Source organism: Lichenostomus cassidix, chromosome 2 (assembly GCF_008360975.1).
Source record: "Lichenostomus cassidix isolate B80296 chromosome 2, HeHo_3.0, whole genome shotgun sequence".
Classification (NCBI taxonomy): Eukaryota; Metazoa; Chordata; class Aves; order Passeriformes; family Meliphagidae; genus Lichenostomus; species Lichenostomus cassidix.
The window spans coordinates 39,534,257-39,549,501 of NC_139482.1; the positions used below are offsets into that span (position 1 = coordinate 39,534,257).

Below are 15,245 nucleotides of genomic sequence, written 5' to 3' on the forward strand. Positions count from 1 at the left end.
CAACTTCAGTCAAGACAAAGCAAATTTCAGTCAAGATGAAGTCTATATCTCCAGGAAAATCTGCAAATTTTTTGGTTTGGGGTTTGTTTGATTTTTTCTTTTTTCTTTTTTTTTAATCTACATTTGAACAGAATCAAAACCATGGGGGAAAAAAAAGTTGTTTTACAGTGTTTTCAGCTCCCAGAAACTTCAAAACATGATTCAAACAGATGTGGAAAGAGAATTAAACCCGTAAAAAAACCCATTGTCAGTATTGTCAGTCTACAGGATTCTAAACCAAAGTAGATTCTTAGTTTTCCTCAACGGTTTGAAAGTTTCAAAACCAGTTTGCCCCTTTCTCACAGAGGCAATGTTTCAAAAGCTGAAGTTCAGACCACTGGTTCTTGGTTTGTCTCTGCCCCGTTGAAATACAGACCATGCCAGAAGTGTTACTTTTTCCACAACAAAATTAAGACTATAGAAATCTCCACAGACATTTAAAGTAAGTTTAAAGTAATTAGATTATGTTGTATCAGCTAGAATATAAGATTATTAGTAATACTATAATTTTTTCCCCAAATACATTCTACTTTATCACCTCATGCATCTTGGAACATGGCTTGATATAACAGTTAAGATCTCACATGTACTCTAATTGTTTTGAAACCATATGATTTCATTTACCACAGCAGTTCCTATTATTCTTCTTTTACGTTTTAATTTTTTTAATCTAGTCCACTAAAAATAAACAGTTAAATTACAAACCTAGTGTTAGTTGTGATCAGGTACTTTCTTAAAATGGTCTATGAAAGATGTAGCTTCTCTTTATCCATAAAGAGTGCCTGAGGGGTTTTAAAAGTTAAAAACTATACAAAGCAGTAAGGCTTCTGATTGTTGTCTGCATATAAAATAATTTTTTCTAGTCCCTGAGGCTAGAAAATTGATAAAATTTATACAGAAGACACAGGAGAAAAGAGAGACCTGACTCCTGTGGATGGAACCTTACTTTTAAAGTCTGCAGTCTAGCATGTTTTTATTTTTATACTTATGCAGCTTTAATTCTAGATTAGCACTTCAGAGAAGGGACATCATTCTTAGAAATGCACCACTTTAAACACTTTAAGGCAAGAGAGACAATTAAAACATGTTTTTAAATAAAACCAGAGCATCCTCAGTCTTTCTATGGAGAAAAAGGCAGTGGGAAAATAGGGAAAACTGCATGACATCTTAATGTATCACACAACAGTGACACAGAAAAAACAGAGAGCTCAGATCTTCACAGCTGATTTTTATGGGATGGAGATAAGCACACCAGAAATGAAAAAGAACGAAAGAAAGAATGAAAGAACGGAAGGAAGGAAGGAAGGAAGGAAGGAAGGAAGGAAGGAAGGAAGGAAGGAAGGAAGGAAGGAAGGAAGGAAGGAAGGAAGGAAGAAAGAAGAAGAAGAAGGAAGAAAGAAAGAAAGAAAGAAAGAAAGAAAGAAAGAAAGAAAGAAAGAAAGAAAGAAAGAAAGAAAGAAAGAAAGAAAGAAAGAAAGAAAGAAAGAAAGAAAGAAAGAAAGAAAGAAAGAAAGAAAGGAAGAAAGGAAGAAAGGAAGGAAGAAAGGAAGAAAGAGAGAAAGGAAGGAAGGAAGGAAGGAAGGAAGGAAGGAAGGAAGGAAGGAAGAAAGCAAGCAAGCTCGCTCTATAGCAGGAAAATCAAGTTCAAAGGGCTGCAAATGATGAGTATGTTAACTCACTGATCTTTCTGAATTAGCTCTGGTCTTTGTGACCAGGTGATGTGAACAGGACTGGACCTGCACAGCCCTTGCGTTAAGCAAGCAGTGCCCGAGAAGCCCTTCACTGGCAGGTCAGCAATGCTCCTCATGGCTTCCATGCAGAGCAAAAGCCACAAGGGACATGTGTGTGGCAGGATCCTCCACCGTTCTGTGCCAAACAGGCAAGGCAAAACCAAGGTGGGGGAAAGAAAAAAAAACCCCATTAAATCAAAATGCAAATAATTTCTACATCAATATGTTTAAAATCCTGCTGTTAAAAAGAGCAGGCAGCTGGCGGAAACCACTTCTCTAAAACTGGCAGTGTATCAAAATGTTTTTAAAAATAATCAGAGAGGTGCAAACCACCACGGGGACCTGGCTGCTTGCAAACTGAAAAGCAGCTTGTACTTCTCGGGGCATGACTGATGTCGGCCCTCTTGCGGGTCAGCACCCTTCCCACATGAGCCCGAAATACGGGTCTGTGCCAATCGATACAGCCAGCACCAACCCCACGGCCGCCTGAGCGCAGCAGGCTCTGCAGTGACACGCAGCAATCCAGCTCGAGTTTTCCACCACGCAGTGCCCAGCAGGCTGGCGGCTCTCCTTTTCAGCCACGAGGAGGTGTTCAGGAGATGGATTTTTTTGGCTGTGGATGGTGACCTCAGAACCCCTCACATTTCAGGCAGGGATGTAGCATACCAGGGGCATGCAGCAGGATGGTGTGATCCCGTGGCAGTGCATGCCATTTGGGCTACTGCAAGTGTTGGCCTTTTCCATGGTGCCTTCTTCCCTTCAAGTTACTCGCAGCAGGAATGTGTCTGGTTATAAAGTGAGGGATGGGCAGAGCCACCTCAAAGGCTCAGCCCTGAAAGGTGACCCAGAGCTGGGCCTCTGCTTCGCCTCCTGCGGCTGATTTCATGGTACGATGTGTTTGGTGGTGACATGGTGGTGACCTGTATCCTCCCTGGGCTGCTGATCCTCTGGTCCTCTGGCACCTCCCGCTGCAGCTCGGGCTCATCTGCACCCAGACGACAGGATCCCCCCCCGCCATTCCCAGTGATCACCCAGCAAGGTGGTTTCAGGGGAGGGAGCCAGCTCCGGTTGCAGTGGTGCTTTGGCAGACGGCACAGCCAGGGTCAGCCATTGCCCCAAGTCCGCAGCCCGGCGGTGTGCCTGGACCAAGGGATCCGTGGCTGTCTTGTCCTCCCTCCGCAGGTTCCCACCCGCACAGCTAGTAAGGCCTGACAAACAACAGAGGATGTTCTGCTAGGGCTGTCAGAAACAAACAGCGCAATTACCCTCTGCCGGATTGCTTCAAGTTGCAAACAAAAGATGACAAACAAAACACACAACAGATCCCCCTCCAGGCCCGCAGAGCAATCAAGAGGAGGCTGACAATGGCAGGGCCCCTCCGGCCCTGTGCCAAGGACACTCACCCCCAACAACAAGCACACGCTGCTGCCTCGCAGAGCCCCTGGCCACCCGCCATCCCTTTTGTCTAGCACGTATGGAGCCCATCCTTGCTTACAGACCGCCCTGGCTATGCCAAAGCTGCGTCTACCACCGGCCTCCTTGCCAAGAGTTCAGTACCTCTCCCTGCTGCAATCTCAACCCTCCACTGTCAGCTCCTTGCCGTGCAGCACCACCACCTCCTCCTCCTTCCCGGGGAGCTGGATGTGACACAAGGGTTAATACGAGTTACCCAGAAATGAGTCAGCGAGTCCTTCGCCCCCACAGTCACTGCCTGGTTTCCAGAAATGCTGACCGTTTCCAGATCAACCCAGCATCTGAGGAATAAATGAAAACGTGACTCCGAGCCTCAGAAGTTGACGAACACATAGCTGAGCACTGTTCTCCCCAGGCCAGCATCCCGGAGTGGTATGTAAGAACCTAAGATCCAAACGCCAATTCGACAACCAAAGCTCTTCAGCTGGGTGCCAATAGGTTTGGCAATTAATGTCATTCATTCACCACTGCAATACTGAAAAGTGCAGTGCAAACCCCACTGGTTGCACTTGTTTCTGAGGCTTGCAGTCTCCATCCTACCTCCCTTCCCTGCCAGCATTTTCTTTTCAAAAAAAGAAGCTCGAGGACACAATATTTTTTACTAAATAGAAAAACATTTGTTCTTCTCTCACCTAGCTATGAAGATGTGATGGTCAGGGCTGGTAGGAGGTTAAGTCTGGTCTGGCTGAGTGCTGGGGCACTTGTTCAATGGGCTACCCCAGTCTCTCACAGCTTCTAAGCAGCATGTGAAGACCAAAGAAGAGAATATGGGTTCTGTGAGAGAGGCAGGAAACACTGTGAGAACACTTTTTCTCAACATACTTCAATGTTTCCACTTCCAGACCAGGAGGAAGTCCTCCACAGAAAGGCTTTAAATTGAAATGTTCAGTGAGGACACAAGATCATCAACATTTTTAGGACTTCAAGGAACCCAGCTAATGGCCGCTGTGGTATGGGATTCAGACAAGGGACAATTTTTCACTTGATTATGAAGTATTAGAAGCAAATGTTCATGTTACTATTCTTTCCCATGAATCTAAGCACTGTTTTAGAGACAAATGCAAAGTAATTCAATAATGAACCTAAATTTGGAAATGAGCACCTTAGATCATAAGGGTCTACACATCAAAATCAGTGTCTGCTGACTTAAAGAGTTGTCAGCCTGCACAGATTATCTTAAATCTCATGAAAGTGTCACCCCACCTAAAGGTCTGTATCCTAAAATTGTATCACTTGATGACAAGCTCAGGTTCTTGGCTTCTTTCCTTCTTTCTTTCCTTTTTTTTTTTTTTTTTGAGGACAAAAACCAAATCAAGTGGATCTACATTCACTCATGCTAATTAAACTGCCCACATAGATGTTTATAATATGGTCAATGTACGGCTTGAACCTGGATTTCTGTGATTTATTTTGCCGAATTTATCAATAGCAAAAAGTCAAAACCAACTGGGAAAAAAATTTGAGATTCAGTGGAGAAGGGGGGGAAAGGCAAACAAAATATTGGAAGCTGTTTCAACAGTCTTTCCCATTTCTCTTAATTATGTATATATTTTGAAACTTTTTCCAAGGAATATCGATTATTATTTACATTAAAAAAAGACAGCAACATGTATAGAGAAAAGGCATGGTGCTGTTATAGAAATATAAATGAGTAATTTACCTAAAAGCACTGTATATTTCAGTGCATGATTTTATTATTTTTTTTAAGTGAATACTTTTTGTTGAATTGTTTTTTCCCCCAATTTGTCCATTTTTCCCTGCCCACTCTCATTCCAAGAACTAGTCTCCCACATTACATCTGAGCTCTCATTTAACATAACCTATCTTACAGCCATTCAGACTTAAATTCTGCTAATTAAAACTGATTCCAAGTGATCATTTTCATTTTGGCTCACCCATTCACATAAACTTAATTTCTTCAATATTAGGTTCAAACAGTCCCCACTTACAGCTCATGAGTAATTTTTTAATGTTCTTTTACCACAAATAAAAAGAAATAAAACCCCACTAGTTTATTCAACCAAGTCTCCATTAGTCATCATGAACCATATAACTAACAAACACGGTTTTTATTTCATATACTCATTGGGTGTTCAGGGTGAGGGTGGAGGTATGAGTGGGAGAAAAGAGGTTATTGAGGTTAAAAAGAGGAATGTATGACTGTGTATGACCCTGGTACCTCTGCTGCTTATTCCCTCTTCACTTTGTGTAGTATGCTGGCAGGCACAGAGCCTGCACTCTTGCACAGAGATCAGTTGAAGCAATTTCTTCTGCACATTTTAGCTAATGGATGTGGTTTGCAATGTGGTTTTATTTCAGCATGTACAAGTCCAAATACAAAATTAATTTTGGCACATGTCTGTATCTTCCCACAATATTTATCTAGCATGCTTAGCTATAAAATAGAATGTGTGTTACTAGAGGTTTCCCTAAATTTGTGTTCCATTTATTTATGCCTAATATATGTTCACAAAGGCAAAACCACCCAAACACATGCATATACCTGTATTAAAGAGATGGATTTTCCCTCTGTGTTCTCCTCTGAATATTATTACTGTGGAGACCTCTGCACAACTGAGAAATCACAGGCTCCAGACACTTAATGCCCTAGCCTGTCTGAGCTCTGCACAGTCTGAGAGCCAGCAAACAAAAGCAAGACAATTCAGGGCATGCTCAGTCATCCTGCCTGTTCAGTCATCTTCATACAATAAAGTGGTCACTGTTCTCAATCTGCTGCGTGCCTCTGCCACTGTCCCAAAGCCCTGGTCTCACTTTTGCTGAAAATCTCTGGGTAAGATACTCTTTGACCTCCTACGACCTCATCTCACCTACTGAAGATATTCCAGCTGTCACTGAGGAAACTACAATCTGAATTCAGTACTTTCTTCAGAGTCTCTGAATGCAGGAGATCCATGAGCTTGGTGAGCTGCACCTCTCTAACAGGCAGATCTGATGGGGGCTGTGGCTGCACGAGCCAAGGGAGATGCAGCTCGAGGCCATTTGTCCCAGCAGGGTCAGCCAGCTTCTGTAGGTTTTATTCCAAGATCATCTCATTCAGCCAGCACTGTCTCTAACCAGCACTGGCAGGTGTCTCCAGAAACTGTCCCACCCCAAAACACAAACCCAATAGTGTCTACGGAGGATCAGTCCAGAGACAGCTCAGCACTCCCAGTGAAACCTGTGGGAGGCACTGAGCTGGACGGGCTGCCCTCATGGAAATCTCCACCTCTTCTGGAAAGAGAGAGCAGTGGCTGTCTTCTCCTCTTTTCCCCTGCCTCATACTTTTCCTGCTCAGCTCTAGTGAATTTTGTTCATTATTTATAATTAGAAAGTGGAAAGCAATTACTGTATTCCCTGTTGTTCATACTCTAAAACAACACTTAAAAAACAGAGAAACAGCTGAAACATAGGACATTTCAAAAACTTAATGGCAGTCCTAGTCAATACACCTGTCCCTGAATCCCCCCAACAATGTTTGTGGTTTTGCATCACATTTTCCTACGTTAAAAAGTATATTAAAATTATCTTTTTGTTGCCAGTTGAAGAACCCACAAACAAATGGGCAAATCTGACTAAGTGGTTAAGCAGAGAAAACAATGGAAATGTGTATGCACCAAAGGCTGTCAACAGTCCCACAGAAAGAATTGGAAAGACAGAAAAAAAATTCTTAAAACTCTTGTAACAACAAAATGTCAAAACCAAACAAGTAACAGACAGAAGTGGGAGCTAAGTGTTGACTGTGCCTTGTTAAGAATTTAGTGAGCAAGGCCATCCCAGCCTTCCCCTGGGGTGCCTCGCTCCAGCCCTGGGACTATCTTGCAGCTTTCAGGGATAGCTATTGGGAATGCTTCCTCCTCCCCTCCACCCTCCTTAATTATTGTTAATACAATTTGTCTAAAATTCTGTCCAGACATTCAGATACCGGTATTTGTAGTGCCTGTTTATTTTTATTTTTATTTTCAATTTTTTTTTTACAATCCCCTTTTTATGCTTAACCTAGAATAGGTTATGAATTTCCTGGCTTCTGTGGGTTATATAGGAAACTCAATGTTACTATTTTGGTATAGAATGCAGACATTTTTGTGGTCATATGTATCATAGCTGAGCTAAACTCAACAGGAAACAGCATTTCTATTTGCCTGTTGGCTCAGGGTGCATATCCCACATCTACAGTGCAGAAATAACTGATAAACTGATGGGAAACTGATGAAGGCCAATTTAGACAGAAGGAACTGGGAGGTGATATGTCAGTGGACGAGGTATAAACCATATCAAGAAAATACACTGCTGCTTTGCATTCAGGAGTTTGTATGAAGTCACGACCAGCAACAAAGCCTTGGTTACAAAACTGTCCTTGTTTTTATGCTTGAGTAGGGAAGGAAGCTTCAAAAGGGAGACCTCCAGGATCAAGCTGAGAGTTTGCCCTCACTTTAAGTATTGTCTTCTCAAGTAACTGTCACAGGTAATAATTTCTTTTGTCATAGTAATTTTAAAACATTGTTGCCAGAAATCCATGGGGGGAAGAATCCAGTCTAGAGAGTCAGAAAATAAGTATTTATATATTTGTTCTCAATATGACCACACATAGCAAAGTTTGGTACAAAGTACTGTGGGACTGCTGCAGCTTGGAAGTCGGAAGGGGCAGAAGACTTCCAATAGCACTACAGGTCAGGTCCCTTCTGTCCCTGAGATCAGGAACCTTCACCAAGAATATGAAAAAATAGCTATGGTTGGGTGGGTATGGAGTTAAACTACAACATTTTGAGGGTAGTCTGTGGGAAATAGTGCTGCTCCCCTTGCACTGACCCCAGAAAAGTACTGGCCTCTCCTTGCCTCTTTTAAAAGAAAATAATTTTTCAAGTTAGTCTTCTCCAGGTTCTAGCATTATGATTAAACTCAAAAACAAACATAATTAACACCCTTGTAGGTTTCTCTCATTCTTACTCTGTCCAACCACAATTCACTCACTCTTCCTCTGACATACTACAGCTCTGGGACCTCAAGAACTGCCTGTGCCTCCTTGCTTGGGTAGGTCAGGGTGGAAAGGGCTGTGCTGGAGTAATGCTCCTCATTCATCCCTTTCTGAGCTGAAAGTCCCTTTTCTAAATTTGAAAGTCTTGTTCTGTATGAGAATCTTGGGGAAGTTTGGCACAGCCCTTTTTAGGTTTCATCTCGGTTGATACCTTGTGGTAATAAGGTTGAAGGGGGTCACATACTTCCTCTGTGATCTCCACCCAAGCCACTTGAAAAAAAAAGCACTGTGAAAACCTGAAGCTGACTTTTTATGCGACAAGCCTGTATTCAAGGCAATAAAAGGCAATACTGAATATGAGCCTCAGCAGGGGGGACTGTTAGAAGCAAGGTTTCCATTTGTGCATGCATCTGGCAGTGCTTTGTGTACTGACAAATTCAAGTTTCCCCCCCCCACCCCGGCTGCTCCATCGGTTTTCCCCACCATTTGTGTGGCTTCACACAGCAACAGGGGAGAGAAAAATGTATTAAAAATAGGAAAATGTGACTGTCAAACTCCCAACATTGACAGGTGAAACTCAGAGAGTAAAAGCAATCTCCAATATCACATATAACTCAATTTTGTAATGACTGTCTTCTGGATATTTTTCCACACTCAATCCCCCTATTAAAGGAAATCTGGGGTATCCCAGGAGTGTTTAATGTCCTAACCAATTAGTGCAATTTAATAGCCACATCATGACCACAGTTAAAAGGATCCTTGGGGAACAGATCCCGCTCTGAGAATGATGACAGATACTGGGCAGCCTTAGTAACCAGGGCTAGTTTTGCTTGCAATAGTCCACTACACACCCCTGTTTTTTGAGCCACCTGATCCACTTATAGGTCAGGTCATAAAGCACCACTTGGGCCTATGAAAGTAGCTACACATCAGCTTTGGTTGGCCTGAATATACTGGGTAGCACTGCTGCTAGATGAAAACAGTCAGATATTCCTGGTTAGATGCAGAAAAATAGAACAGTTTTGATTGGAAGGGACCTTTAAAGGTCACCCATTCCAACCACCCTGCAATGAGCAGGAATGTCTTCAACTAGATAAGGTTGCTCAGAACTCTGTTAAACCTGGCCTTGAACACCTCCAGGGATGTGGCATCCACCACCTCTCTGGGCAACAATTTCCAGTGTTTCACTGCCCTCACTGTAAAAATTTTCTTTCTAATATCTAGTCTAAATTGACACTCTTTTAGTTTAAAACCATTGTGCCTTGTCCTGTCACAACAGGTCCAGGTAAAAAGTTTGTTCCCATCTTTTTGAAAGGTCCTGTTAAGTACTGGAAGCCTGGAATGAGGAGCCTTCTCTTTTCCAGGCCGAGCAGCCCCAACTCTGTCAGCTTGTCTCCATCAGAGAGGTGTTCCAGCCCTATGATCATCTGTGTGGACTCACTTCAGCAGGTCCATATCCTTATGTTGGGGGCTCCAGAGTTGGATGCAGTGTTTCAGGTGGGATCTCACCCAAGTGAAGTGGAGTGGCAGAATCCCCTTCCTTGCCCTGCTGGCCATGCTGCTTTGGATGCAGCACAGGCCATGGCTGGCCTTCTCAGCTGTGAGCACATGTTACTGGATCATGTCCCTTTTTTCAACCATAAGTCCCCAAGCCCTTCTCAGCAGGACTGCTCTCAATGTGTTCATTCTCCAGCCTGAGTTCATACCAGAGCCTGCCTTGATCCAGGCGCAAAACCCCACATTCAGCCTTGTTGAACCTTCTAAGGTTCACACAGACCTGCTTCTCATGCTTTTCCAGGTCCCCCTGGATGGCACTCTGTCCCTCAGGCATGTCAAAAGCACCACACACCTTGGTGCTGTGGGCAAACTTGTTGAGGTAGCACTTGATCCCACTCTCTGTGTCATTGATGAAGATGTTAAACCACGCTGGTTCCAATACAGACCCCTGAGGGGCACCATTTGGACCCACCTATCTCCATCTGGACACTGATGATGACCACTGCCTTCTGGATGAGACCATCCAACCAATTCCTCATGCACAAAACAGTCCACGCATCAAATCCATCTCTCTCCAGTTTGGAGAGAAGGATGTTTTGGGTGACCTCATCAAAGGCCTTAGAACAAACATCCACTAGAAATATAATTAGGCTGGGAGAAGCAACTGCTTCAGCAAAGGCTAGAAACTCAGAAATACTGTTCCACAGCTCTCCTCAACCACCTGAGCTGATGCACTGTTTGCAAGGCAAGGTGATGAAACAGACTGCAAACTGATCCCACAGAAAAAAAATCGGTACTGGGACCTTATGCAGGCAACTGCATTCCTGCATGCAAAGCCACACCGGCATAATTCCAAGCACAGGAATTTGATGTCTCTGCTGAAGTTGCAGGCTGCCCTTATCAGCACTGCTAGACACTGCAGCAGCTTCACTGTGACCTGAAGCAGTGCAAACCAATCAGAAAATACAAAGATATTTTAAAATCCAGAAAACAGGGCCAATCAGGAATTTTTTTAGAAAATGCCTCTAATTGCAGGATGCCAATTTGTGAACACCCAGCTCTCCATGGAGATCCTCTGCTGGGTTAGCAAAACTTTCTACTCTCTCGTTGCTTAGAAGTCTTTGTTGATATCTATTACAAACAGGTATATCTCCATTAGCTGTATGTTAGTTTAAGTTAAGAAGATTCTGCTTGCCTTGTTGAAAGGATCAATCTTACTCTAATTCTGATATATCTTTTCCATTTCACCCTAGTGGTGGCCACTGTGGAAAAGTCATTAACTTGGGTGTTGGCAGTTTTAAGTCTTTGATGCCATTTTGTGTCTGAAGAAAGAAATCCATCTGCTCTTTTTGATCCTGAGCTTACCTTTGTTTCTCACATTTCCTGTCTTTGTAAATCTGCTTATTAACACTTTCACTATATTGCCCTATATTCAACACTGTCTCAGTCACACTTCTGCTGAAAGTCTTATTCACACTTTTGTCTTCTCCAGGCACGATTATTGTAATTTTCCATCTCTGTGGCCTTTTCCAGGAGTTTGCTTTCTCAAGGCACAAGAAGTATAATAAAATAAGAATAATGCTCACTTTGTCTTGTATGGAACAGAAAGAATGATTGAGAAATGATGAACACAAGTCCTCAACTTGCATTAAGGACCTGTACCTTCAGCTGCTCAAGGCACAGCAGTGGGCAGTGACACAACCAAGATAAGCAGCACAGTCTCACTTCTATTTTGAGCTACCCCCTGGAAACAAAATTTGCCCTCTTTTTACTGTCCAGCTCAAACACCTGACCCTCATTCCTCATTACACAACATTTTGTGTTGATCAATACACCAACAGCAGTGGATAAGACCTTGGTGCAGATGAAGTCAAAACATTTCTGTCCCAGAGACTAACTAGAGTTCCTACTCTGCACAGGCCAGAAGTGATGCACAGGCAGTATCGTGGTAAATACAGTGCCTATGGGGATGCAGCCCCTCACAGGCTGTGATGCCCCAGGTTATAATGGCATGTTTCTGTCAAAGCAGAAGCCAGGAGGCATCACTGTGAGCAAAATGGCTGGGAATGGGCCTGCACACTGTCACAGAAAACTCTGATACAATGTTTGCAATCAAACCGATTAGGTGTTGAGTCCCATTTTTACTCTAATACTCACAGTGTCGTCAAACAGTCACAGTTACACAAAGAGGACCATACTAAATCTCTGTCTTTTGCCAGCCAGAGTTGATCCAGCTGTTAAGTTTCCATGCTGTGGATAAGAATTTGGATTCAGTTGTGGCAGAACTGCAGAGGGGCATGGGTCAAATCCCACTTTGAAGTAAATGTCATGAGGTCTTTTCACAGAGATGCAACCTGTGTAAACTGGGTTTTGCGGAGATGCAAACTGGGTAAACGCCTGCCTGCTCCTCATGGAATTACACATAGATTGACCACAGGAACACTCACTTGATTAGGCAAATCTTCTAAAGAGACATCTTGCCTTGGTATAAAAACATCAAGAAGTTGGAAGTCTACAGCTGCTGCCAGTGGTTTCCACCAATCATTTATTCTCACAATTTAACCAACGAAGCAGCACATCTTATTTCCAGCATGAATTTACTTAGCTTTCCTTTTCAGTCACCGAATCTTTTTATTTGTGTGCTTGTTAGGTTAAAGACTTATGCATTCACACACTACAACAAAGTAGCTCTTGAGTTTTCTTTTGCTGAAGAATTGATTTAAAAGTGCTTCACTGGAAGGTGTTTTCTCCTTTGCATTGTCCCCATGCAGGCAGCAGAATGATGTACAGTATTCTAGTGGGGGGTATGCTTGTGCTGTATTTGGAGGTAAAGTTGCTTCTCAACAATTTCTACCAACATAAAATATCCCTTCCTCAAGGCAGGGTCTCTGTATAATTCACATCTTTTTAACTACCTCCGTTAAAATTTAAATCTTCACTTAAACCAGAATAGTTCCCACTGAATACAAGCCTTTGACATACAGACAGAAAACAACATGTTGTTATATACAGGACATGGACAAATGAAATAGTGAGCCCATTATATAATGTGGACTTAAAAATCACCAGCTGGTCCCCACCAGTTGTACATATCCATATCATTACCCCATTCAAATTCAAAGGATGCCAGGATATGTAGTACACTGCTATAAGTGCTGGCTGTGATTCCTCACAACATGACAGACAATACCTGATCTAGTATAGAGCCTGCCAGGAAGAAGTTACTTTCACCACTTCTTTGAAAAAATTAAACCTTGCAGAGTGAGCACAATGCTTGTACTAGAAACCCTGTGACTGGATTTTCTGTCCTTTGGAATCAGAGTCTAACAAAGACAGAGCCATTAATAGGCTTTGATTAACACAGTTCTCAAAGAAAAACCTTGAAATCAGGTTCATGCTTGTTAGAGAAACCCTATCAGGAACATGTTTAGACATAAACCAAGAAAAGCCAACTCTAGCAACAGAGGACCAGAAGCATTGGATTACACGATTCAGAGTCCAAAGGTTTTTGTCTGGGCTTTTGTCTCTTAAATTAAGCAAAGCACAGACATGACACACCGTTTTCACTAGATGAATCACGTGGCAGTGTTTGTAGAGTAATTTTGTTTCCCCCTTTTATCTTTCTCGTGTCTTTAGCATCACAGTTTGGATTTGTAGTTTTTGTTGTGGTACTGTTCGGGGGGAGGAGGGGGAGCAGAAAATGCTTTAAGAACACAATTCAGGGGTTTTGCTGGCCATTATTTACGTGGTTTGGTTGCAGAACTAAACAAGTTCTGGTGCTCCATAGCTGTCCCCCATGCAACCCCATCAAAACAAAGAAACCTGTGGCCTGAGCCTAGCTATGTTTTTGGTGTTTTCAGCTAACAATGCCACTGAATGACTTAAAGTTTGCTTTAATTTTTCTCACTCGAGTTAACAACCTGCTCACTTTGCAGTAAAGCCTCCTGCAAACCCACTGGAATACTAACTGTCCTCCAGCACCTGCCCACGACTTTCCCCATGGGTCAACACCAAGCATGTTTTACACCAATTTCTTAGCAAAGTCTCCCAGAGCAGACCAGGTTCCTGCAGGGCCAGGAAATATGGGATAAGCCCTACAGGACCAAACAATACCAAGGAGGAGCAACTTGTTTGTCTGAGTTTTTTTTAGTGTGACTCTTCCTACATGAACAGCATTGAGCCCTGTGCCCAAACTAAGGTCACAGATGCTCACGGTTAGCTGCGCTATGAAGCTACACTTGGGACAACTGGGAGATTTTTCATTAAAAAATGAAAGACGTGTTGTTTATAAGCATTATATATAATCTGCAGATGGGTTTTCAGTTAGAATTAGGCGTAAATGAATCCTGATAGAGATGCACTCAGAGATGCACTGTCAGAAATGCATTCAAAGGGCTATTTTTTTACAGCCTGTGCTGAAACACAAATACAGGCTGCAGAAAGTGCTGTTGCCTAAAGGGATTAAAAGTAGCGAAAAACTCATTGAAGCTAAAATGTTTTACACTGCCTCTTGTCTTGTTGTATCAATATAGAGATGAATGTGCTGTCTTACTGGCTACTTCTTTGATCATCAGCATTTATTAGAAAAATCTCTGTTTAATAAAGTATAAAATTCTCTGTATTAAACGAAAATGGAGTTGTGTTATTTTATTAACTTTTGTCTTAACTAACACCTAAAGTTACTGTCACTGGAAATATATTATACAAGTAAATAAATAGAGTGCTGCCCAGTTTTCACTGTTCTTCCTCCCCCCAGTTATTTACCTTCTGCTTTCCCTTACATTTCTTTTGTATAATCAGTTTGATGTTCCAAGAAACAATCTTAAAATATTTCAGGTCTCCCTTACTAAGAATTTTCACCATTTACAAGAAGCTTTCCCAATTAATGCCATTATTTCCACAGTGAGCTTATTTCTTCTTATATTTTGCATATGGATATCAACAGCATTAAAACCACAGTCTGGTGGAAGATGAAATACTACATCAAGGGATACACCAAGATACAGAACTCTAGCACCGTTTTTTTTCCTCCTTTTAATGGAGCAGCTACACACTACTGAAAGCAATCCCCATGTACTGCAGTGATTCAGACATTTTTAATGCCTAGTTCAAAATGCCTTGAAGTGAAAATGAAAGTAAATGCTTCTGATAGCAGGTGGACTGTAGTTTAGACAAAATAATTGTAAGAAAAACAAATAAGTAAACAGAAAATGGGAATTATCAACACCAGATTACCTTAAAACCAAGAGAGTTCTACAGAACACAGTGCATGTGAGAGATAGTGCATGGCACACAGCTGAATTTCTGGCTTTTTTTCCCCTGATATTGATAACATCAGGTCAAATCATCTCTCTCTCACTCTTCTGTTTTTCCTGATACCCTATTTTTGTTAATGATTAATGAATTTTAACGCAGCTTCACACAATCAACAATGTGTTTAAAATTCCACCTTACATAATAGAATATTTTAGGATGCATAGGGAGAAAAAATTCAAGTATTTCAAGGTCTTTTCCTTCACTTGTCTAGCATTCTG

At 42.2% G+C, this 15,245-nt stretch overlaps 1 long non-coding RNA gene across 1 annotated transcript in view; it reads right to left on the reverse strand.

Moving 5' to 3' along the window:
- Nucleotides 1-3,355: 3,355 nt before the first annotated feature.
- The window catches only part of LOC146441185 (uncharacterized), a 33,318-nt gene continuing 21,428 nt past the window's right edge, over nucleotides 3,356-15,245 (reverse strand). Inside the window, exons 2-3 of the long non-coding RNA XR_014850415.1 lie at nucleotides 3,875-4,016; nucleotides 3,356-3,523 (exon numbers count right to left, since the gene is read on the reverse strand). This is a non-coding gene — a long non-coding RNA (uncharacterized LOC146441185). The remainder of the gene's footprint in view (nucleotides 3,524-3,874; nucleotides 4,017-15,245) is intronic.